The following is a 26,666-nucleotide window of genomic DNA, read 5'->3' on the forward strand; positions in this document are numbered from 1 at the left end:
GGGTAAAAGACAAATGAGAAATACATTGTATTCTGCACACTAATTTAGACCCCCCCCCCCATTACTAGGTGCATTACAAGATGGCTGACCTGCAGGTGCAGATCCTTGTTGTCTGAGATTGGATGAAAACATCTCCCCACCTCTGCGATACCAAAAGGCAACTTTCTGTTCAGGAGCTCCAAACAAGGGGGGTAATAATACAAGGCACCTAAAATTGGAAAAATATTTTAAAAAGTCAACATTTTCAGCCCCTCCCACAATGGTGAAATTTTCCCACAGTAATTCGTGTCTCTGCCCCTCCCACAATGGTGAGATTTCCTGCAGTAGTTTGTGTCTCTGCCCCTCCCACAATGGTGACATTTCCTGCAGTAGTTTGTCTCTGCCCCTCCCACAATGGTGACATTTCCTGCAGTAATTTGTGTCTCTGCCCCTCCCACAATGGTGACATTTCCTGCAGTAGTTTGTGTCTCTGCCCCTCCCACAATGGTGACATTTCCTGCAGTAGTTTGTGTCTCTGCCCCTCCCACAATGGTGACATTTCCTGCAGTAGTTTGTGTCTCTGCCCCTCCCACAATGGTGACATTTCCTGCAGTAGTTTGTGTCTCTGCCCCTCCCACAATGGTGACATTTCCTGCAGTAGTTTGTGTCTCTGCCCCTTCCACAATGGTGACATTTCCTGCAGTAGTTTGTGTCTCTGCCCCTCCCACAATGGTGACATTTCCTGCAGTAGTTTGTGTCTCTGCCCCTCCCACAATGGTGAAATTTCCTGCAGTTTTGTGTCTCTGCCCCTCCCACAATGGTGACATTTCCTGTAGTAGTTTGTGTCTCTGCCCCTCCCACAATGGTGACATTTCCTGCAGTAGTTTGTGTCTCTGACCCTTCCACAATGGTGACATTTCCTGCAGTAGTTTGTGTCTCTGCCCCTCCCACAATGGTGACATTTCCTGCAGTAGTTTGTGACTCTGCCCCTCCCACAATGGTGAAATTTCCTGCAGTAGATTGTGTCTCTGCCCCTCCCACAATGGTGACATATCCTGCAGTAGTTTGTGTCTAGTGTTGGGCGAACGGTTCAGCCTCAGCAGGAGTTTGAGCTTATTATTAGCTATTCACCCCGTTCGGCAAACACCCAAATTTGCAGGGTGTTTGCTGGGTGTTCCCTGTGCCGCACAGCGCATTCTACGCAAGCTCTGCCCAATAAGGGTGCAGTATAAGCTGATTGTAAAGGAGCGGCCGGGAAGCCAGCTACAGCGTCCTTAACAACCAATGAGCCATCAGCAGTCAAAAAAAAACGGTGTGGGGCCCCCCAAACCCCCCCCTCCCCCCACAATACATACCAGTCCCTTATCAGAGCATGCAGGCAGGGGAGTCAGGTAAAGGGTGGGGGTGGGGTGGGAAAATGATGAGTGTGGGCCCCCACCCCCTCCTGAACCATACCAGACCACATGCCCTCAACAGGCAGGGGTGCTTTGGGGCAGGGGACATGTTGAAGGGGACAAGGATCTCTTCCCCAAAATCTTGGGGTGTGGTTGTGGGGGGTCTGCGGGCATCAGAATCGGGTCTTGCCCGCCATATGTGAATGAGTATTGGGTACATTGTACCCCGACCCATTCATCAAAAAAAAATGTCAAAATTAACTAAAACAGTAGACAGGTTATTGACAAATCCTTTATTAAAAACTAAAAAAAACCCGCTGTCCTCCAATGTAGATCGATCGTCAATCACAACGCCGCCACCACCGGACCTGGAAAAAAAAATGCCTCCGCCCACCGCAAAGACAAACTGCCCAATGGCTGGCTTGCCGTTTGACAGTTCTTATATTAGGTAAGAGCGAGGCCACCTGGCTGCAACACCTGGTGGCACCGCCCCCCTTGTGACATCACCAACCAGTGCATGCTGGGTCGATGACATAACTGGGGGGCGGTGCCACCAGTTGATGTCACCAGGTGGCCCCGTCCTAACCGAAGAACTGTCATATTTGATGATGTCAGTTGATGTCACCTGGTGGCACCGCCCCCCCTTGTGACCTCACCAATACTTGCTGGGTCAATGACATCACAGGGGGGCAGTGCCACCAGGTGATGTTGCCAGGTGGCCCCGCCCTTACCTATATAAGAACTGTCAAACGGCAAGCCAGACATTCGGTGGTTTGCCTTTGCGGTGGATGGAGCAATTTTGTTGTATTTTTTAGGTCAGGTGGTGACGATGACGATGACGATGGATCTACATTGAAGGACAGCGTTGTTTTCTTTTTAATAAAGAAATTGTAAAAAGAAAAACCTGTCTACTGTTTTTTTTTTATTTTGACACTTTTTTGGTGAATGAGTAGGGGTACCCTACTCATTCCCATGGGAGGGGGGAGGGAACAGGACCTGGGGGCCCCCTTGTTAAAAGGGGGCTGCCAGATTTCGATAAGCCCCTTGCCCACAGACCCCCACAAACACAGCCCAAGGTTGTGTGTAAGAGGCCCTTGTAGGAGGATGCATGCTTGGATAAGGGTCTGGTAAGTACTGGGGGGACCCCACACCGTTTCCTTCTTTCCTTTTTAAATAGCTGGGTGCCAGCACTTGCAAATCAATTTAAATGTGATTTAATTTTTTTTTTTTAGTTGATAAATGTCTGCTTTGCTGCAGCAGGTTCTATACATGGTACAGATGCTCCACTTTACAGGCAGACTAAGGGGACCCCCCCCCAGGCACTTTTTCATTTTTATTGTTGCACTTTAAGCATCATTAAAATCACTACTCCTGTGAAAAAATGTTGCATTGATACTTGTCCCCCAGGGTAGTACCCAGCCCCCATACCCTTTTTAAGGCCAATTACTTGCATATAAGCCTTCATAATGGGGTCTTTTGATTTCTTATGTTCGCACCCCATAGCCTTTAATGGGTTTGTGGCAGAATTCCCGAACGGGGGTGTTCAGCCCATCTCTATTTGTGTCATTGTTACCATATAGGAGATCTTGGCGAGGACCGGCCATCTTTTCCAGCTCCTCCTGGGTTAGACTGGTTTTAGAGGCGGTCCAGACGGGCTTTGGGGAGGGTCTTCAGCAGTGGTCTTGGTGAAGGGTTGGATGTTCCTGGTAGGTGACACAAAGAGTCAATGGGCAGAACCTGTTCCTGGTGCAGCACCATGGCGTCCCACCATTCCTTTACCATGTTCCTTTTCATTTGGGCTCCCAGGGGCCCCAGGCCATGACGTCCTCCTAGAACAGAGGCCGGAGTCATCTTCTCCCCCAACAGGAAGAACCTACGACGGCACAACTCCAGAAGATCATCGCTCTTCCGCCGTCCGGCCGCCAGCCTTCTGCACTGCAGTAATAGAGACGCTGGAAATGTCTTCCTTGTCCGCCCGACCTGGACTAGTCCCACCGCACACCAAGACATGGCGGATCGTGGTCACCTGACACAATATGGCCTCCGCCGGGGGATGGTACATAGCTCTGTGAGAATAGTACAGAAAGATAATGTGAGAATGACATTGTTAATGGCAGCCAATCAGCAGTCAGGAAAAGAAAAACGCTGCCAGGTGAGATCTAAACTTTACTGCAGATCCTTGCCTGCTCCTGTTCTGTAGATACAGAGGTAAGCCATTCACACATGCAGAAATCATAAAAAAAATAGCAATAATTGGCAGCTTGTGTCTTCATAGGAGGCGCTGTCAGTGCGCTACACCTAAGAACAACGCAGGGGATGCCACATTCCAGGAAACATCCCTATTATACAGGCAGATTACAGGAGCAGGGGCTGGAGGAGATGTAAGGGAGGCCGGTCTATAATCTGAGTACTATTGCCATGGCTGGAAATGAGGGATACAATGGGGACAGGTTAAAAGATTGTACATAGAGCCGATATGGGGAGGTGACATACACACTGATACAATGTATTATATATAGGAGGACATGGACACGGTATAGGGGGTGACATACACACTGATACAATGTATTATATATATGAGGACATGGAGACGGTATAGGGAGTGATATACACACTGATACAATGTATTATATATAGGAGGACATGGAGACGGTATAGGGGGTGACATAGACACTGATACAATATATTATATATATGAGGACATGGAGACGGTATAGGGGGTGATATACACACTGATACAATGTATTATATATAGGAGGACATGGAGACGGTATAGGGGGTGATATACACACTGATACAATGTATTATATATAGGAGGACATGGAGACGGTATAGGGGGTGACATACAATGTAGGTATATACAGTATATATATATATATATATATATATATATATATATATATATATATATATATATATATATATATACATACACAGTATATATGGGGGGGTGACATACAATGAAGTTATATATATATATGGGGGTGACATACAATGAAGTTACATATATATATATGGGGGTGACATACAATGAAGTTATATATATATATATATATATATATATATATATATGGGGGTGACATACAATGTAGTTTTATATACATATATATATGGGGGTGACATACATTGAAGTTATATATATATATATATATATATATATATATATATATATATATATATGGGGGTGACATACAATGAAGTTACATATATATATGGGGGTGACATACAATGAAGTTATATATATATATATATATATATATATATATATATATATACAATGAAGTTATATATATATATATATATATATATATATATAGGGGTGACATACAATGAAGTTACATATATATGGGGGAGACATACAATGAAGTTATATATATATATGGGGGTGACATACAATGAGGTTATATATATATGGGGGTGACATACAATGAAGTTATATATATATATATATATATATATGGGGGTGACATACAATGACGTTATATATATATATATATATATATATATATATGGGGGTGACATACAATGAAGTTATATATATATATATATATATATATGGGGGTGACATACAATGAAGTTATATATATATATAAATATGGGGGTGACATACAATAAAGTTTTATATATATATATATATATATATATATATATATATATATATATATATATATGGGGGTGACATACAATGAAGTTATATATATATATATATATATATATATATATAAATATGGGGGTGACATACAATAAAGTTTTATATATATATATATATATATATATATATATATATATGGGGGTGACATACAATGAAGTTATAAATATATGGGGGTGACATACAACACACAGATCGAATTTGTCACCAACCTACAACAATGTACTTCCTCCACGTGCCACCGCCCCGCACAGCACGCTAGAGGGCGCCCGCCTCCTTCCCTGCCCACTAGGGGCATGTCCTGCGTAAGTGACCGTGCTCGTTTCATGACTCAGCAATAGGGGGCGTGCCTTTCGTCTAACACATCGCTACCCAGTGGTAGAGGCGTGCCTTGCGTTTCAAAGCCCAGTCTGGAGGCGTGCCTTGCGGGCCAAAGCTCAGTCGGGGGCGTGTCTTGCGGGCCAAAGCTATGTATGGAGGCGTGTCTTGTGTTCCAAAGCTTGGCCTGGGGGCGTGCCATGCGTCCCTCCTTCCTCCTTATTATGGTCTGATCTATATATAGCGGTTTATAAAAAGCACTGGTGGGTTTAACCAATCATTTTTTTGTATAATTCCCCTTCAACCACTTCTGGACGGGAAGGATTTACCCCCCTTAATGACCCGGCCATTTTTTGCAATTCGACACTGTGTTAACTTAACCACTTAAGCCCCGGAAGATTTTACCCCCTTCCTGACCAGGGCTTATTTTGCGATTCGGCACTGCGTGACTTTAATGGACAATTGCGCGGTCGTGCGACGCTGTACCTAAAAGAATTTGGTGTCCTTTTTTTCCCACAAACAGAGCTTTCTTTTGGTGGTATTTGATCACCTGTGCGATTTTTTGATCATGCGCTATAAACAAAAAAACAGCGACAATTTTGCAAAAATATCAATATTTTTCACATTTTTTATATGAAATTCCCCCCCAAAAAAATTTAAAAATCTAAATTTTTTAACATTTTAGGCCAATTTGTTTTCTGCTACATATGTTTGTTAAAAAAAAAAAACGCAAAAAGCGTACTTTGATTGGTTTGCGCAAAATTTATTGCGTTTACTAACTAAGGGAAAGATTTTTATCATTTTTATTGTTTTTTTTTTTTTTTAACAAGTAATGGCGGCGATCTGCGATTTTTTTTGCGGGACTGCGACATTGCGGCGGACAGATCAGACCCTTGACTGACATTTTTGACACTTTTGGGGGTACCAGTGACATTACTACAGTAATCAGTGCTATACATATGCACTGTTACTGTAAAATGACACTGGCAGGGAAGGGGTTAACTTTATTGGAGCGGGAAGGGTCAAGTGTGTCCCTAGGGGCGTGTTTCTTATTGTGATTGGATGTGGCTGTGTGTCTAACAGCACAGATCAACGGTCCTACATAGCAGGACCGAGTGATCTGTGCTTTTACACAGGGGAGAGTGACAGGCGACTTAACTAGTAATGGCGGCGATCTGCGATTTTTTGCGGGACTGCGACATTGCGGCGGACAGGTCGGACCCCTAACTGACATTTTTGACACTTTTGAGGATACCAGTGACATTACTACAGTAATCAGTGCTAAAAATATGCACTGTAATAATGACACTGGCAGGGAAAGGGTTAACCCAGGGCCATTAAGGGGTTAACCACTTACAGATATACTGTGGCAGGCTGGCTCGACTGCAAGAACCGACGTTTGAGTACGTCGGTTCGCAGGAGCGTGCTTTCCCCATTAGGAAGCGGGGGTGCCAAATCCAAATCACAGGACCGGCACCCGCGATCGATCCCCGCTGAGAGAGAAGGACGGTCGGATGTTGTAAACACAGCTGACCGTTCTTCTCTCTGGAATGATCACAGAGCTCCTGTGATCCTTCTATATAGAATCACAGGTCTCTGTGTTGATTCCAGAAGTCCCTCCCCTGTACAGTTAGAAAACACTCCCCTAGGCTCACATTTAACCCTTTGGTCACCCCTAGGTTAGCCCTTCCCTGCCAGTGTCATTAGTACAGGGAGGAGGACCAGAGCGACGTCATGACGTGACTTCCAGTCCAGGCTGTAAGTAAATACATTTTTTTTCCTTTAAAGCGAAAAAATACTTTTTTTGTTATCATTTGCTTTTAACCCCCTCCTTTCCAATCCTATTCTGACACTTCGCTCCTGCATGTAAAAATCTACTTTTTGTGCTAGAAAATTATTAGCAAAAATTATTAGCAGAGACCCTACAGAATAAAATGATGGGTGTTGCAATTTTTGTTGTCACATGGTATTTGCGCAGCGTTTTTTTGGAAAAAAAAACACTTTCAAGAATAAAAAAATAAATAAAACCGCAAAGTTAGCCCAATTATTTGCATACTGTGAAAGATAATGTTACACCGAGTAAAAAGATACCTAACAATTCCCGCTTTAAAATTGCGTCTGCCTGTGAAATGGCGGCAAACCACGGACCTTAAAATTCTCCATAGGCGATGCTTTAAATACCTTTACAGGTTACCAGTTTAGAGTGGCACAGGAGGTCTGGTGATAGAATTATCGCTCTCGCTTTGACGTTCGCGACAATACCTCAGATGTGCGGTGCGATCACCATTTATATATGTGTGCGGGAGTAACGTATCCATTCCCATTTGCATAAGCAGAGTGGGACGGGGGCGCTTTAATTATTTTTTTATAATTTATTATTTAAAAAAAATATATATACCATTTTTTTGTTTTATTTTTTGGTAATAACTTTATTTGTATCACAAGGGATGAACAGCATCTCTTGTGACAGCATGGGCCGTGACATGTCCTGTATTCTTTATGGAGAGACTTGGGATCTATTAGACCCCAAATCTCTCCTATGGCCCCCCCATGCAGCCAATCAGACTGAGATTGGTCCAATCGGCTGCTTCTCTGGTCACTGATGGACAGGTAAACAAAGGGGGCGGAGCCGGGAAATGATGAATACTCGTCGCTCCCTGTTTCCAGGGTTACATAGAGAGGGGGACAACGTCAGTTCCTCTCTCTCTGTACAGGGCAGCCATCGCCGCCGGCCGCATCACTCCCGGCCTCTTCTATGGGACTGGAGAGACGGGGGAGGGGGGTGGAACCTCCTTCAGCAACCCGCAGAAGTGATTGATGATCGAGTAGCTAATTGGCCCCTCAGATCACTTCTGCTTTGTAGAGAATTTGCTGGCTGCAAACAATGATACGGGGATGATACCTGTAGGTGCCCCCACCATCCCGGTATTACCAGTGACACCCGAGGACGTATGGGGTGTACATTTGGGGGAAGTGGTTAAAGGTAAAGAAGAGATTTGGGGTCTTTCAGACCCTACATCTCTCCAAAAAGAGGACCGGTCATCCTTATCCTTATATGGCCCATGGAGCACCCGTGGGGCGGCCCCTGCGGACCCCACCAGGCCGCGCACCATAACCCCCCCTCCCCAGGACCTTAGCAGGACAGGAGACAGGAAACAGGGGACAGGACAGAGGACAGGCAGGATCTCCCCCGCTCACTCACCCTGCCTGGATATCTGCAGCAGCAGGCAGCGGCTTCGGCTTCTTCCTCCTGTTTTCTGCGTCTCATCCCTCCTCCCCAATGCCCAATTCCATGGCTTCTCCTTTTGGCCAATCCGGAAACGGGTCTCAAGTTCCGCTTCCTGATTGGCAAGGAGGAGGAGGATCCGTGTGACAATAGCGAATTTTCATTTGTGTTCTGCGCCCTGAGCCCACCCTTTTTTTAGCCTATTAGAGCCTCTTGCTCTAATCACATGGCTAAAAAAAAAAAGCCACATTGAAGTCCATGCATCCGGCGCCCGCATGTAGATTAGGGGGTCGGAAGCATGGATAAGGGGGCGGCGCCCCTGCGCCCCAACGGCACCAGCCGCCACTGCTTATATTCTATTACCAGGGATGTCTACATGCCTTGTAATAGGAATAAAAGTGACAAAAATGAAAGGAACCGTGTAAAATAAAGAATAAAATAAATAAGAAAAAAAAACACCTTTAGTGCCCCAATCCCTCAGTGCTCGCACGCAGAGGAGAACGCATATGCACCTCGCGCCCTCATATGTAAACGGTATTCGAACCCCACATGTGAGGAATCGCTGCGAACAATAAAAAAAGTGACCCGGAACACGCCATGCGCTACTTTGCCATGTTTGTCGCACATAGGGCGGCCCAATGAAATCAATAGACTGCTCTGTGCTTGTTGGGTAAAAAAAACAAAAAACACTTTAAAAAATGGGCATTTACCATCTAGGTGTATGTCAGAGGTATGACTGGGCGGGGCCTTCCTCACTTCACAAACTATGGAATGCTTTGAAGGCAGAAATTAGCGATTAGCACATTGGAAAAATTAAAATACATAAATAAATTTCCAACAGTGAAAGGGTTAAAATGACTATCTGAGTGCTCTCCCCTCCCCCTCTCTGAAAGTAGCAGTTGCTCGTGTCTGCAGACACTACACCCCCTCTGAGCCCCATGTGTAATATTCTGCACCCTTTTTCAGACTCCCCCCACATACAAGTTAAAAGGTAAAATAGAACTAAAGACACATTTTTCCCCAAGGGAGGGATAGAACCCCTGTCAGGTTTTCTTTGCCGTCTGTGTCCCCGTTGGGGAGATTTCCCTTCACTTCCTGTCCCATAGACAAAAACAGAAGTTAGAGAAATCCTCCCATGTGACATAATCCCAGGGTGTCACAAGAACTAGTGTCCCCATTGGAAGATTTCCCTCTAATTCTGCTTCTGGTGACAACCCTAATATTGGAATTTTCTTTCACTTTTGGTGGTAATGGTAAACATAAAACACAAAGAGGGTGAATATCCCTAAAGGGGGCGCACACAGCGATAAAAACCTAACAGGTGTTCTAATCCCTCTCCACTCCATCCAAAACTAAAAACATTTTCCTTTATTTATATTTTAACATATGGCCAAGAAATGGAAAAAAAAAACAGATTTGGCAGTAAAGGGTTAATAAATGAAAGGGGGAACATTGGATTTACAGTTAAAGTTTTTAAAAAAATTAAATATATAGTTTAGTCGTGAAAGGGTTAAAACCTGAAAGGGGGGATAGTTTGGCAGTTAAAGGGTTAAAAAGTGGAAAAATAATTGTTTTGTAAGAATGATGAAATAAATGGGAAGATTTGATCTCTGGGAGGATTTATAAGACAACATTCACCGTCTTATCATAGGAATACAGATTTTTATTTCAGCCATGGGACTGTAAGGGTTAAATGTCAGTGAAAATAACTGTCACTTCCAGAAAAACATGTTATTACAGGAGCCGTATCCCTATTAGATCCGTATACTGAGCCTACAGCCTGAATTCACACAGCTCGCAAACAAGGACGAGGCTCCTTTAAGAAAAATCGTCAGTTATTTTTTTTTTGCTGAGTCATCGTGAGATTTAAAAAAAAAAGTCACATGACCAGTGGGAGGAGCCATAGCCTATATAAGGAGCCGCAGGAGCGGGAAATCACTGAGACAAGTGTTGACGCTGACCAGTGAAGACCTGTCTTTATCTCTGCTGAGATATTTCTTGCGATTTCATTGGATTTGATTTCATTTGATTTCAATTTCATTGCGATTTCATCATTGTGCGTTTAAAGCGTGTTTCATTATTCTTAATAATGAACCAATTTAAATGTAAACAGCTTTTTTCTCTGAAAAACACCAAAGAGAAACCCCCCATAGGAAGAGCAGCTATGGAAGAAGGTATCAGTGACCATCCTGCAGATACCCCAACCAAGAAGCCCCCCAAAATGAAGAGGGCTCGGGCTTTTGTGCGCGGCTGCGCCAGAGCCGTTCTCAGATGTATTGGTCTCGGCCGTAAAGCCAATGGACCTTCCCGAAATACCGACACTGGGATTGGTAAGTGTTGTGGATATTAATAGATACAAAATAACCGACACCCTTTCATTGGATCCTTCCACCCCATTGATGACAGGTCACCCCTCCCCCCATATGTACACATGTATAGGGATTGTGAGGGATATAGGGATCGATAGATAGGATTATAGGGATCAAGAGAAAAACTGTAAATCTTGGAGCTGTATACAGGGGGCTAAGTCTCCCCTCCCCCCAACTCTCTCTCCTCACCTGTTAGCTGCCAACCGATTTTTTTTTTTTTTTTAACTGCCAGTGTGAAGGAGAGCGGCATGGTACCCGGGATCTGCTAATCTCAGAGCAATGCTTTACAGGATCCTAAAACAAAAAAGTAAATGTACGATTTCTTACCTGATAAAAAATTGCCATTTATTATTCTTAGCTAAAAGGTGAAATAATCCTTTATGGTCGGCTCAGATGAAGTGTTAGCTCTCCATTTATTTTCAATGTACACAAAATCAGACACAATGGAAGAGTTTTATTTTATTTTTTAAATAATTGTGCTGAGGTTTATACAGTATCTCACAAAAGTAAGTACACCCCTCACATTTGTGTAAATATTCTATCTTTTATTCTATCTTTTCATGTGACAACACTGAAGAAATGACACTTTGCTACAATGTAAAGTAGTGAGTGTACAGCTTGTATAACAGTGTAAATTTGCTGTCCCTTCAAAATAACTCAACACACAGCCATTAATGTCTAAACAACTGGCAATAAAAGTCAGTACACCCCTAACTGAATATGTCCAAATTGGGCCCAATTCGCCATTTTCCCTCCCCCGGTGTCATGTGACTCGTTAGTGATAGGTGAGATCAGGTGAGAATGGGGAGCAGGTGTGTTAAATTTGGTGTTATCGCTCTCACTCTCTCATACTGGTCACTGGAAGTTCAACATGGCACCTCATGGCAAAGAACTCTCTAAGGATCTGAAAAAAAGAATTGTTGCTCTACATAAAGATGGCCTAGGCCAGGGGTAATGAATTAACATTCAAGGAGGTCCGGCCGCTAAAATTTGCTTTGGGCCGAGGTCCGAATCTCAAGTCTGTGCTAGGACTCAGAGAGACGGGCAAAACAAAACGTGTCCATCAGCAATGCTCTTAACATAAAATATGCCCATTCGAGTGCCCTTTAACATAAATTGTGCCCATCAGCATGACCCTTAACATAACATTTTTTTGTTTGTTTAGCAAAAAAATAAAACCCCAGTAGGGATTAAATACCACCACAAGAAAGCTCTATTTTTATGAAAAGAAATGATAAAAATATCATATGGGTACAGTGTAGCATGACCGCGCAATTGTCATTCAAAAAGTGACAGAGTTGAAAGCTGAAAATTGGCCTGGGCAGGAAGGGGGTTTAGGTGCCCAGTAAGTAAGGGGTTAATGAAAGCTGCATAACATGAAATTAGCATTAAAGCTTATATGAGATCTACTTTAACCACTTGCCACCTGCAATACGTATATATCCATTGGAATCTGCAAGTGGTTTCCCGGGATTATAGCTGAAAATATCCCCCAAAACCCCAGTACCCAGCTTTCTCATGAAACCGCTCCAAGTGGCTCATGAAACACTCGTCGGTGTTTCCCGGGCTTACCGTTTCCGCCAGTTCACCTGAGAAAGGATCTGGCGTTGCGGCCAGCTGCTCCCATAAACCATCAAAGAGTTAGTACTCTTTCATCCACTCTATGACCTTGGAGCGACGTCATGACGTGACTTCCAGTCCAGGCTGGAAGTAAACATTATTATTTTTTTGAAAGCATTTGCTTTTAACCCCCTCCTTCCCAAACCTATTCTGACACTTCGCTCCTACATGTAAAAATCTATTTTTTTTTTTTTTGCTAGAAAATTACTTTTTTTTTTTTCAGCAGAGACCCTATAGAATAAAATGGTGTGTGTTGCGATTTTTTTATGTCACACGGTATTTGCTCAGCGTTTTTTTTAAACACAATTTTTTTAGGAAAAAAACACTTTCAAGTATAAAAAAACAATAAACCAATAAACTTAGCCCAATCTTTTTGTATACTGTGAAAGATAATGTTACGCAGAGTAAAAAGATACCTAACATGTCAGGCTTTAAAATTGCGTCTGCCCGTGGAATGGCAGCAAACTACATTGCTTTAAACTCTCCATAGGCGACGCTTTAAATGCCTTTACTGGTTACCAGTTTAGAGTTGCACAGGAGGTCTGGTGATAGAATTATCGCATCGCTTTGACGTTCAACAATACCCCACATGTGCGGTGCGATCAACGTTTACATATGTGTGCGGGAGTAACGTATCAATTTCCATTTGCACGTAAGCACAGTGGGACGGGGCGCTTTATTTATTTTTTTATTATTTATTTTACAAAAAAAAACAATTTTTTACCCTTTTCTTTATTTTATATTTTGGTAATAACTTTATTGTATCCCAAGGGATGAACAGCATCTCTTGTGACAGCATGGGCTGTGACAAGTCCTCTTTATGGAGAGATTTGGGGTCTATTAGACCCCAAATCTCTCCTCTGGTCCCCCATGCAGCAGATCAGACTGAGATCGGTCCGATCCGCTGCTTTTCTGGTCACTGATGGACAGGTGAACAAAGGGGTCAAAGCCGGGAAATGATGAATACTCGTCGCTCCCGGTTTGCAGAGTTAAAGAGAGAGGAGAATGATGGCAGTTCCTCTCTCTCTGTACAGGGCAACCATCGCCCCCGGCCGCACCACTCCTGGCCTCCACGATGGGACTGGAGTGGTGGGGGCGGGGGCAGGGGAGGGACCGCCTTCCGGAACCCGCAGAAGTGATCCAGTGGCTAATTGGCCCCTCAGATGACTTCTGCTTTGTACAGAATTCGCTGGCTGCAAACAATGATACGGAGATGATGCCTGTAGGTGCCCCCACCATCCCGGTATTACCACTGACACCCAAGGACGTACGGGGCGTACATTTGGGGGAAGTGGTTAAAGGTAAAGAAGAGATTTGGGGTCTTTTTGACCCTACATCCCTCCAAAAAGAGGACCGGTCATCCTTATCCTTATATTCTTTTACAAGGGACGTCTACATTCCTTGTAATAGGAATAAAAGTGACAGAAATGAAAGGGACCGTGTAAAATAAAGAATAAAATAAATAGGAAAAAAAAAAAACGTTTAATGCCCCGATCCCTCAGTGCTCGCATGCAGAAGAGAACGCATATTCAAGTCGCGCACATATATGTAAACGGTATTCAAACCCCACATGTGAGGAATCGTTGCGAACAATAAAAAACGTGACCCGGAACACGCCATGCGCTACATTGCCATGTTTGTCGCATATAGGGCGGCCCAATGAAACAAATAGACTGCTCTATGCTTGTTGGGTAAAAAAAAGAAAACGCTTGAAAAAATGGGCGTTTCCCATCCAGATGTATGTCAGAGGTGTGAATGGGCGGGGCCTTCAACACTTCACAAACTATGGAATGCTTTGAGGGTAGAAATGAGCAATTAGCACATTGGAAAAAAAAATGGAAAAAGGTACATAAAAATGTCCAGCAGTGAAAGGGTTAAAATGACCCTCAAAATAACTATTTGAGCTTTCTCCCCTCCCCCTCTCTGAATGTAGCAGTTGCTCGTGTCTGCAGACACTCCACCCCCGCTGAGCCCCATGTGTAATATGCTGCACCCTCTTTCAGACTCCCCATCACCCCCCCCCCCCCCCACATACAACTTAAATGTTAAAATAGAACTAAATACATTTTTTTCCCCCATTTAGAATAGAGTAAGGGAGGTATAGAACCTCTGTCAGGATTTCTTTGCCATCTGTGTCCCCATTGGGGAGATTTCCCTTCACTTCCTGTCCCAAAGCCAAAAACAAAAGTTAGAAAAATCCCCCAAAGTGACATAATCCCAGGGTGTCACCAGAACTAGTGTCCCCATTGGAAGATTTCCCCTCTAATTCTGCTTCTGGTGACAACCCAAATATTGGAGTTTTCTTTCACTTTTGGTGGTAATGGTAAACATGAAACACAAAGAGAGTGGATATCCCAAAAGGGGGCGCACACAGCGATAAAAACCTAACAGGTGTTCTAATCCCTCTCCACTCCATCCAAAACTAAAAATAAAAATGTTTTCCTTTATTTATATTTTAACATATGGGCAAGAAATGAGAAAAAAAAAAAAAAAGGTTTGGCAGTGAAAGGGTTAAAGTGTGTGTGGAGGGGGTTATTTGGTTTGGCAGTGAAAGGGTTAATAAATGAAAGGGGGGGGGGGGGACATTGGTTTTAATGTTAAATTGTTAAAAACAATGAAATATATAATTTGGTAGTGAAAGGGTTTAAAGCTGAAAGGGAAAAAAATGGTTTGGCAGGTAAAGGGTTAAAAAGTGGAAAAATAATTGTTTTGTAAGAATGATGAAATAAATGGGAAGATTTGATCTCTGGGAGGATTTATAAGACTCCATTCACCGTCTTATCATAGGAATACAGATCTTTATTTCAGCCATGGGACTGTAAGGGTTAAATGTCAGTGAAAATAACGGTCACTTCCAGAAAAACATGTTATTACAGGAGCCGTATCCCTATTAGATCCGTATACTGAGCCTACAGCCTGAATTCACACAGCTCACAAACAAGGACGAGGCTCCTTTAAGAAAAATCGTCAGTTATTTTTTTTTGCTGAGTCATCGTGAGATTTAAAAAAAGTCACATGACCAGTGGGAGGAGCCATAGCCTATATAAGGAGCCGCAGGAGCCGGAAATCACTGAGACAAGTGTTGACGCTGACCAGTGAAGACCTGTCTTTATCTCTGCTGAGATATTTCATACGATTTCATTGGATTTGATTTCATTTGAATTCAATTTCATTGCGATTTCATTGTTGTACGTTTAAAGCGTGTTTCATTATTCTTAATAATGAACCAATTTAAATGTAAACAGCTTTTTTCTCTGAAAAACACCAAAGAGAAACCCCCCATAGGAAGAGCAGCTATGGAAGAAGGTATCAGTGACCATCCTGCAGATACCCCAACCAAGAAGCCCCCCAAAATGAAGAGGGCTCGGGCTTTTGTGCGCGGCTGCGCCAGAGCCGTTCTCAGATGTATTGGTCTCGGCCGTAAAGCCAATGGACCTCCCCGAAATACCGACACTGGGATTGGTAAGTGTTGTGGATATTAATAGATATAAAATAACCGACACCCTTTCATTGGATCCTTCCACCCCATTGATGACAGGTCACCCCTCCCCCCATATGTACACATGTATAGGGATTGTGAGGGATATAGGGATCGATAGATAGGATTATAGGGATCAAGAGAAACAAACTGTAAATCTTGGAGCTGTATACAGGGGGCTAAGTCTCCCCTCCCCCCAACTCTCTCTTCTCACCTGTTAGCTGCCAACCGATTTTTTTTTTTTTTTTTTAACTACCAGTGTGAAGGAGAGCGGCATGGTACCCGGGATCTGCTAATCTCAGTGCAATGCTTTACAGGATCCTAAAAGAAAAAAAAGTAAATGTACGATTTCTTACCTGCTAAAAAATTGCCATTTATTATTCTTAGCTAAAAGGTGAAATAATCCTTTATGGTCGGCTCAGATGAAGTGTTAGCTCTCCATTTATTTTCAATGTACACAAAATCAGACACAATGGAAGAGTTTTATTTTTATTTTTTAAATAATTGTGCTGAGGTTTATACAGTATCTCACAAAAGTAAGTACACCCTCACATTTTTGTAAATATTTTATTCTATCTTTTCATGTGACAACACTGAAGAAATGACACTTTGCTACAATGAAAAGTAGTGAGTGTACAGCTTGTATAACAGTGTAAATTTGCTGTCCCCTCAAAATAACTCAACACACATAAATGTCTAAACCACTGGGAACAAAAGTCAGTACACCCCTAAGTGATAATGTCCAAATTGGGCCCAATTAGCCATTTTCCCTCCCCGGTGTCATGTGACTCGTTAGTGATACTCAGGTGTGAATGGGGAGCAGGTGTGTTAAATTTGGTGTTATCGCTCTCACTCACTCATACTGGTCACTGGAAGTTCAACATGGCACCTCATGGCAAAGAACTCTCTGAGGATCTGAAAAAAAGAATTGTTTCTCTACATAAAGATGGCCTAGGCCAGGGGTAATGAATTAACATTCAAGGAGGTCCGGCCTCTAAAATTTTCTTTGGGCCAAGATCCGAATCTCAAGTCTGTGCTAGGACTCAGAAAGATGGGGAAAACAAAACGTGTCCATCAGCATGACCCTTAACATAAAATGTGCCCATCACCATGACCCTTAGCATTAATTATGCCCATCAGTGTAACCGTTAGCATAAAATTTGCCCATCAGCGTGACCCTTAACATAAAATAGGGGCAAGCTGATGGGCACATTTTATGTTAGGGGGCACTCTGTTGGGCAAAACAAAACGTGTCCATCAGCGTTGCTCTTAACATAAAATGTGCCCATCAGCATGTCCCTTATCATAAAATATGCCCATCAGTCTGCACTTGATAAAATAAGCAACCCCCTTAAAAATGTGACTCACATACCTTTGGGGGCAGAAAATGCGAGAGCCAAGAGCCGCAAACAGCAGGGGGGCAGGCGTGCACTTGACATCTAGTCCCAACTCACGGCCTGACTGGGAGTGAGTCGGGAGCGGTAGAAAGAAGGAGTGGGGTGGGGCGCATACACGGGACGTCACTGGTTGCTTGGACACGTGAGGTCCCAGCAAACCAAGGACTGCTTATAGTGGCGGCCTGACAGTCCAGGTGGAAGCATCGTGCAGTCCGTTCTTTGACCGCGGGCTACCATTTACTGACGGCTGGCCTAGGCTATAAGAAGATTGGCCAAGACCCTGAAACTGAGCTGCAGCACAGTGGCCAAGACCATACAGTAGCTTAGCAGGTTCCACTCAGAACAGGCCTCGCTTTGGTCGACCAAAAAGGTTGAATGCACATGCTCAGTGTCATATCCAGAGGTTGTCTTTGGGAAATAGATGTATACGTGCGGCCAGCATTCCTACAAAAGTTGAAGAGGTGGGGGGTCAGGCTGTCAGTGCTCAGACCATACACCACACACTGCATCAAATTGGTCTGCGTGGCTGTCGTCCCAGAAGGAAGCCTCTTCTAAAGATGATGCAGAAGAAAGCCCGCAAACAGTTTGCTGAGGACAATCAGACTAAGGACATGGATTACTGGAACCATGTCCTGTGGCCTGATGAGATGAGACCAAGATAAACTTATTTGGTTCAGATAGTGTCAAGAGTGTGTGGCGCCGGCAGCAACAAGGTGAGGAGTACAAAGACAAGTGTGTCTTGCCTACAGCCAAGCATGGTGGTGATGGTGGGAGTGTCATGGTCTGGGGCTGCATGAGTGCTGCCGACACTGGGGAGCTACAGTTCATTGAGGGAACCATGAATGCCAACATGTACTGTGACATACTGAAGCAGAGTATGATCCCCTCCCTTCAGAGACTGGGCCACAGGGCAATATTCCAACATAACGACCCCAAACACACCTCCAAGACGACCACTGCCTTGCTAAAGAAGCTGAGGGTAATCCGTTGATCTCTGTTTTTACACTAGTAGCCATGTCCCATCACAGTTAGAAACACGCCCCTAGGACACACCTAACCCCTCCCTCTCCAATACAGTTAACCCCTTCCCTGCCAGTGTCATTTTTACAGTAACAGTGCATATATATAGCACTGATTACTGCAGTAATGTCACTGGTACCCCCAAAAGTGTCAAAAATGTCAGTCAAGGGTCCGATCTGTCTGCCGCAATGTCGCAGTCCCGCAAAAAAAAAAATCACAGATCGCAGCCATTACTCGTTAAAAAAAAAAAACACCAAAAATGATAGAAATCTTTCCCTTAGTTAGTAAACACAATAACTTTTGCGCAAACCAATCAAAATACGCTTATTGTGATTTTTTTTTACCAAACATAGGTAGCAGAAAAAACAAATTGACCAAAAATTTTTAAAAAATTTGATTTTTACATTTTTTTGGGTGGGAATTTCATATAAAAAAATTTGAAAAATATTGTTATTTTTTCAAAATTTATGCTCTTTTTTTGTTTATAGCGCAAAAAGTAAAAATCGCACAGGTGATCATATACCACCAAAAGAAAGCTCTGTTTGTAAGAAAAAAAGGACGTACATTTAGTTTGGGTACGGAGTCGCACGACCGCGCAATTGTCAGTTAAATTCGCACAGCGCCGAATCGCAAAAAGTGGCCCAGACGTAAGACAGCAAAATCCTCCGGTGGTAAAGTGGTTAACATAATTTGGCCACACCCACTGTTCACCACGGCCTGCTACGTGAACCGCATTATTCTTCTACTTGGTGTGCCCAAAGGTACCCCAGGTCTCTTACAATCCTAGCACCACCCCTGGCACAATGAACGCCATGCTTACTCTTCACTGTCCCACACTAAGTACACCACTTTTTTTATTTTTTTAACAGAAAAAAAGAAAAAAAAACACTTTTTTTATTTTTAATTAAGCAGCCGAGCCCAACTTATGATTTTGCACACAGGCCCACCGATTTCATAAAACGCCCCTCATATGACAGAATCAGTCCTGTGATTGGCTGGTCCCTCCTGCCCTCCCCCTACTGGGGTAAAGATTCTGTCAAAGGGGGGTTAAGCATAACTAATATATAGCAATTGAAGGAACAGCATGAATATCTATAAAACAATGATAAGAATATAGGAAACCATACATTACTATTCCGAATACATTAGTCACTTGTTTTCTCTCCCGGCCAATGCAAACCTATCAGCTGGTGCCAGGCTGGTGTATGACCCCCATAGCGAGTAACCCCTCTCCTGTTTGATCTCAGGGCTGAGAAATGACAAGCTTTCTGGGCAAAACTGACAGTTAAAGCATCTGCTTAGCTGGTCTGATGATTCACAAGCCCCTACCACAATGCAAAGCCAAGCAAGTGACACCAATACCTCCTGTTGCAACTTCTTTTGTGACGCACCCACTCATTTAAACATGAAAGCGCATCATCACACCACTAAAAATGCTTGTTACCAGCTTCCTGAGTCATTGAAATTTAGTGGATTGGCATAACTGCCAGGCAACCAGAATTTTTATACGAAGGCCAACAGTAGTGATCCCTGTGTCCCTGTCATGTTGTGTTTATTTATAGGTTCCTTGCACTGAATTTTTCTCTGTATAATCTGATGTTTTATGAAGAAAATATATATGAAATGTAGATGAAGGTGCTAAATCTAATTCTTCTTTTCTATTGCAGATGAAGGCAGAATTTTATTGCAGACGGATCCCACGCAGCAGGCCTTCCCCAGTGAGCAACAACGTGACATCCACATTGAGGGCCAACCAAAATGTGATGTACACATTAAGACTCCAGAAGAATGTGACGTTCCTGTTGAGACTTCAGCAGAATGTGGCATTCCCACTGAGACTCAGGCAGAATGTGACATTCCTGTTGTGACATCACCAGAATGTGACGTTCCCCATGAGACTGCAGAAGAAAGAGACGTTCATGTTGAAACTTCATCACAATATGAAGTTCACATTGAGACTGCTCTAGAATGTGACATTCACAATGGTACTCCTCCAGAATGTGATGTTCACAATGAGACTAATCAAGAATGTGACTTTCACATTAAGACCTCTCCAGAAATTCATCATCACAATGAGTCTCCTCCAGAATGTGATGTTCCTGCTGAGACTCAGGAAGAATGTGATAGTCCTACTGAGACTCAGGCTGAATGTGACATTCCTGTTGTGACATCACCAGAATGTTACGTTCACGTTGAGACTACAGTAGAAAGAGACGTTTATGTTGAAACTTCATCACAATATGACGTTGACATTGAGAGTGCTCCAGAATGTGAAGTTCACAATGGTACTCCTCCAGAATGTGATGTTCACAATGAGACGTCTCCCGAATTTCATCATCACAATGAGTCTCCTCCAGAATGTGATGCTCCCGCTGAGACTCCAACAGAATGTGATGTTCCCTCATATACTTCGGAAGAATGTGATGTTCTCGCTGACACTCCGGAAGAATGTGATGTTCACATTGAAACTCCAAAACAATGTGACATTTACACTGAGACACCTCCAGAATGTGAGGTTCACACTGAGACTTCTCCTGAATATGAGGTTCACGAAAAGAATCCACCAGAATGTCACATTCACATTGAGATTTTACCAGAATGTGACATTCCCTTTGAAACACCACCAGAATGTGATGTTCATGTTAAGACTGTAGCACAATGTGATGTTCATGTTGAGACTACAGCACAATGTGACGTTCATGTTGAGAATGCACCAAAATACCAGGGGAGCCATGGGATCACCTCCTCCAGTGAAGATGGGAGCAAGCTTACAAAAATAGAGAGGCAGATACTGGTGGTAGGGGATTCAGTTATTAAAGGGACAGAGAGAGCAATCTGTCAGAAAGACTGTGATCAACGAACAGTATGTTTTTTCCCGAATGCACGGGTTCGGGACATTGCAGAACAGATGGACAAATTGTTGGATGAGGCTGGGGAGGACCCAGCTGTCATGGTACATATTGGCACCAACGACAACATCAGAAGAAGATGGAGCATTCTACAAAATGATTTCAGGGCCTTAGGGGCTATATTGAAGAAAAGGACCTCCAAGGTATTATTTTCAGAAATACTGCCTGTACCTCGAGCCACAACAAGGAGACAGCAGGAGGTTATGGGGCTTAACAGGTGGCTGAAGAACTGGTGCAAGAAGGAGGGTTTTGGCTTCATGGAGAACTGGACTGACTTTTCAATTAATTACCTGCTCTACAGCAGGGACGGATTTCACTTAAACGAGCAGGGTGCAACTCTGTTAGGAAAGAAAATGGCCAAAAAGTTGGAAAAAATGTTGAATTCGCCAAAATGTGTTGTTCACGTTGAGAATTCTCCACAATGTAACATTCCCGCCGAGACACTGGCAGAATGTGACGTTCCGGCTAAGACTACAGCAGATTGTGACGTTTCCGCTGACACTCCAGCAGATTGTGACGTTCCCACTAGGTCTTCGACAGTATGTGAGGATCCCGTTGAGACCCTAGCAGAATGCGATATTCCCAATGAGACTCCAGCTGAATGCAACATTCCCAATGAGACTCCAGCAAAATGCGACATTCCCAATGAGACTCCAGCAAAATGCGACATTCCCAATGAGACTCCGGCAGAATGCGACATTCCCAATGAGACTCCGGCAGAATGTGACATTCCCATCGAAACTCTACCACAATGTGATGTTCACATTGCGACTTCACCTGCATGCGACATTCACATTGCGACTCCACCAGAATGTGATGTTCATGTTGAGACTCCACTAAAATGCCAGGGGAACATCTTCTTCAGTGAAATCGGAGCCACGGTTACAAGAAAGGATCGGCAGATGCGGGACGAAATCATTAGAAGGATAGAGAGGGCAAACCGTCACAAAGATCGTTATCACCGTGTCACAAAGATCGTTTTCGCCGAACAGTATGATTTTTAACAGGCGCTCATGTTCAGGACATTGTGGATTGCATGGACAGATTGTTGGATGGGGCTGGGGAGGACCCAGCTGTCATGGTACATATTGGTACTAACGACAAAGTTAGAGGAAGATGGACCGCCCTACAAAATGATTTCAGAGACTTAGGGACTATACTGAAGAAAAGGACCTCCAAGGCAGTATTTTCAGAAATTCTGCCCATACCTGGAGCCACACCAGAGAGACAGCAAGAGATTGGTGCACTTAACAAGTGGCTGAGGAACTGGTGCAGGGAGGAAGGATTTGGGTTTCTGGAAAACTGGGCTGACTTTTCATACCGTTACTGGCTCTATACCAGAGATGGGCTGCACTTAAATGAGCAGGGTGCTGCTCTATTGGGAGAGAAGATGACCAAAAAGCTGGAAGAAATTCAAGTTGAGGCTCCACCAAAATACCAGAGGAACCTTGGGAACAACTCCTCCAGTGAAGATGGGGGCAAGGATACAGGAAAGAATAGGCAGATACTTGTGGTAGGGGATTCTATTATTAGAGGAACAGAGAGGGCAATCTGTCACAAAGATCGTTCTCGCCGAACAGTATGTTGTTTACCGGGCTCTCGAGTTTGGGACATTGTAGACAGCATGGACAGATTGTTGGATGGCGCTGGGGAGGACCCAGCTGTCATGGTACATAATGGTACTAACGACAAAGTTAGAGAAAGGTGGAACGCCGTAAAAAGTGATTTCAGGGACTATCTATCTATCTATCTATCTATCTATCTATCTATCTATCTATCTATCTATCTATCTATCTATCTATCTATCTATCTATCTATCTATCTATCTATCTATCTATCTATCTATCTATCTATCTATCTATCTATCTATCTATCTATCTACAGTGACAGTATATGGTAATAGATAGGTACTTTCAGAGATTTGCTTGTAGTAGGAAAGTGGCTCTGTGTCTGTCTGCCTGAGCCCAGGAGAAAGCATGCGGCTGCAGTATAGAGCAAAGTAACTGTGATAGGTTGTTTCCAGCATGTCAGTGTGCTGGGAGCCATCTGATTGGTTACAGGGAGGAGCTAAGCTTTCTCACTCTAGGATCATATTACCAGACCAGTCTCTATTGAATGAGTGAACGAGTCATCCAGTTCACTGAAAAGAATCAATTCTAAAGGCAGACTTGGAGAGCAGAAATTTTATTTTATTTTAAAAATAACCACAATAACAATACCGTGTGTATGCGATACCGCGAAATATCGCATTACCGAAAACCGGCATATCTCTACACCCACCACAGTGCTCCAGCAAGCCAGCCACCCACAACAGGGCGACACCAAGCCAGCCACCCACAACAGTGTTCCAGCAAGCCACCCACAACAGGGTGACACCAAGCCAGCCACCCACAACAGGGTGACGCCAAGCCAGCCACCCACCCACCACAGTGTCCCAGCAATCAAGCCACCCACAACAGGGTGACAACAAATCAGCCACCCACCACAGTGTTCCAGCAAGCAAGCCACCCACCCACAACAGGGTGATACCAAGCCAGTCACCCACCACAGTGTTCCAGCAAGCAAGCCAGCCACCTACCACAGTGTTCTAGCAAGCAAGCCACCGACAACAGGGTGAGAACAAGCCAGCCACCCACCACAGTGTTCCAGCAAGCCAGCCACCCACAACAGGGTGACACCAAGCCAGCCACCCACCACAGTGTTCCAGCAAGCAAACCACCCACAACAGGGTGACAACAAGCCACCCACCCACCGCAGTGTTCCAGCAAGCCAGCCATCCACAACAGGGTGACACCAAGCCAGCCACCCACCACAGTGTTCCAGCAAGCCAGCCACCTACCACAGTGTTCCAGCAAGCAAGCCACCCACAACAGGGTGACACCAGGCCAGCCACCCACCACAGTGTTCCAGCAAGCAAGCCACCCACAACAGGGTGACACCAAGCCAGCCACCCACCACAGTGTTCCAGCAAGCCAGCCACCCACAACAGGGTGACACCAAGCCAGCCACCCATCACAGTGTTCTAGCAAGCAAGCCACCCACAACAGGGTGACACCAAGCCAGCCACCCACCACAATGTTTCAGTAAGCAAGCCACCCACCACAGGGTTCCAGCAAGCCAGCAACCCACCACAGTGTTCCAGAAAGCCAGCCAGCCACCCACCACAGTGTTCCAGCAAGCCAGCCAGCCACCCACCACAGTGGTCCAGCAAGCCAGCCACCCATAACAGGGTGACACCAAGCCAGCCAACCACCACAGTGTTCCAGCAAGCCAGCCAGCCACCCACCCACCACAGTGTTCCAGCAAGCCAGCCACCCGCAACAGGGTGACTCTAAGCCAGCCACCCATCCACCCACCCACCCACCAGTGTTCCAGCAAGCAAGCCACCCACAACAGGGTGACACCAAGCCAGCCACCCACCACAGTGTTCCAGCAAGCAAGCCACCCACAACAGGGTGACCCCAAGCCAGCCAACCACCACAGTGTTCCAGCAAGCAAGCCACCCACAACAGGGTGACACCAAGCCAGCCACCCACCACAGTGTTCCAATAAGCAAGCCACCCACAACAGGGTGACCCCAAGCCAGCCACCCACCACAGTGCTCCAGCAAGCAAGCCACCCACAACAGGGTGACAACAAGCCAGCCACCCACCACAGTGTTCCAGCAAGCCAGCCATCCACAACAGGGTGACACCAAGCCAGCCACCCACCACAGTGTTCCAGCAAGTCAGAAACCCACAAAAGGGTGACACCAAGCCAGTCACACACCACATTGTTCCAGCAAGCCAGCCAGCCACCCACCACAGTGTTGCAGCAAGCCAGCCACCCACGACAGAGTTCCAGCAAGCCAACAACCCACAACAGGGTGACACCAGGCAAGCCACCCACCAAAGTGTTCCAGCAAGCAAGCCACCCACAACAGGGTGACCCCAAGCCAGCCACCCACCACAGTGCTCCAGCAAGCAAGCCACCCACAACAGGGTGACAACAAGCCAGCCACCCACCACAGTGTTCCAGCAAGCCAGCCATCCACAACAGGGTGACACCAAGCCAGCCACCCACCACAGTGTTCCAGCAAGTCAGAAACCCACAAAAGGGTGACACCAAGCCAGTCACACACCACATTGTTCCAGCAAGCCAGCCAGCCACCCACCACAGTGTTGCAGCAAGCCAGCCACCCACGACAGAGTTCCAGCAAGCCAACAACCCACAACAGGGTGACACCAGGCAAGCCACCCACCAAAGTGTTCCAGCAAGCCAGCCAGCCACAACAGGGTGCCAGCAAGTCACCCACACTGCCAGGCATCAGCCACCCACCCACAACAGTATGACAGCAGCCAGCCACCCACAACAGGGTGACACCAGGCAAGCCACCCACCAAAGTGTTCCAGCAAGCCAGCCAGCCACAACTGGGTGCCAGCAAGTCACCCACACTGCCAGGCATCAGCCACCGACCCACAACAGTGTGACAGCAGCCAGCCACCCCAAAACAGGGTGCCAGCAAGCCACCCACACTGCCAGGTGTCAGCCACCGACCCACAACAGTGTGCCAACAAACCACCCACACTGCTAGGCGTCAGCCACCGACTGACAACAGGTTGCCAGCAAGCCACCCCCACTGCTAGGCATCAGCCACCGACCCACAACAGGCTACCAGCAAGCCACCCAAACTGCCAGGCATCAGCCACTGACCCACAACAGGGTGACAGCAGCCAGCCACCCCACAACAGGGTGCCAGCAAGCCACCCACACTGCCAGGCGTCAATAACAGATATGTTTATGAAAAAAAACAGGTGTCACTGTCTAGATTTAGATGGAAGATCCCAACTGCTGGACAGAGTAATCACAGAGATAATTGTCACTGATAACCAGCCATTTACAATGGTGTCTGACTCAGGATTTAAGTGGCTGATGTCCATACTTGAGCCAAGCTACACACTGAAGAGTGAGAAGTATTATCGAACCAAAATGCTGCGAAAGATTCACCAAAAGGTCGTCGAGAAAGTAAAAGGCTATGCTGCAACCAGAGAATGCTGGCAACTCACTCTCATTCACGACTGACTGCTGGTCAGGACAAAAAGTCAGGCGAGTCATTAACGATTCTTTCATGCCACTTCATTGACAGTGGATGGACATAAAGCCAATTGGTGTTGGATACAAAAGTGATGCACGGATCCCACACTGAGTACAGTAGAGAAATGTTTCTAGGCATGCTTGAAGACTGGGGAATCAACAAAGACTGAGTGATGCTTGTGTTTCTTCAAGACAATGGAGCAAACATGCAGAAAGGAATGAGGCTTGCTGATA

General features: G+C 44.9%; 1 pseudogene across 1 annotated transcript in view; it reads right to left on the bottom strand.

Moving 5' to 3' along the window:
- The window catches only part of LOC309552507, a 158,846-nt pseudogene that overhangs the window by 78,655 nt on the left and 53,525 nt on the right, over positions 1–26,666 (bottom strand). The window contains exons 5-6 of the transcript in view: positions 2,947–3,439; positions 90–208 (exon numbers count right to left, since the gene is read on the bottom strand). The product of the transcript in view is annotated as an uncharacterized misc_RNA (transcript). The remainder of the gene's footprint in view (positions 1–89; positions 209–2,946; positions 3,440–26,666) is intronic.

Source organism: Pelophylax lessonae, assembly GCF_965119305.1.
Source record: "Pelophylax lessonae genome assembly, chromosome: 4".
NCBI classification, from domain to species: Eukaryota; Metazoa; Chordata; class Amphibia; order Anura; family Ranidae; genus Pelophylax; species Pelophylax lessonae.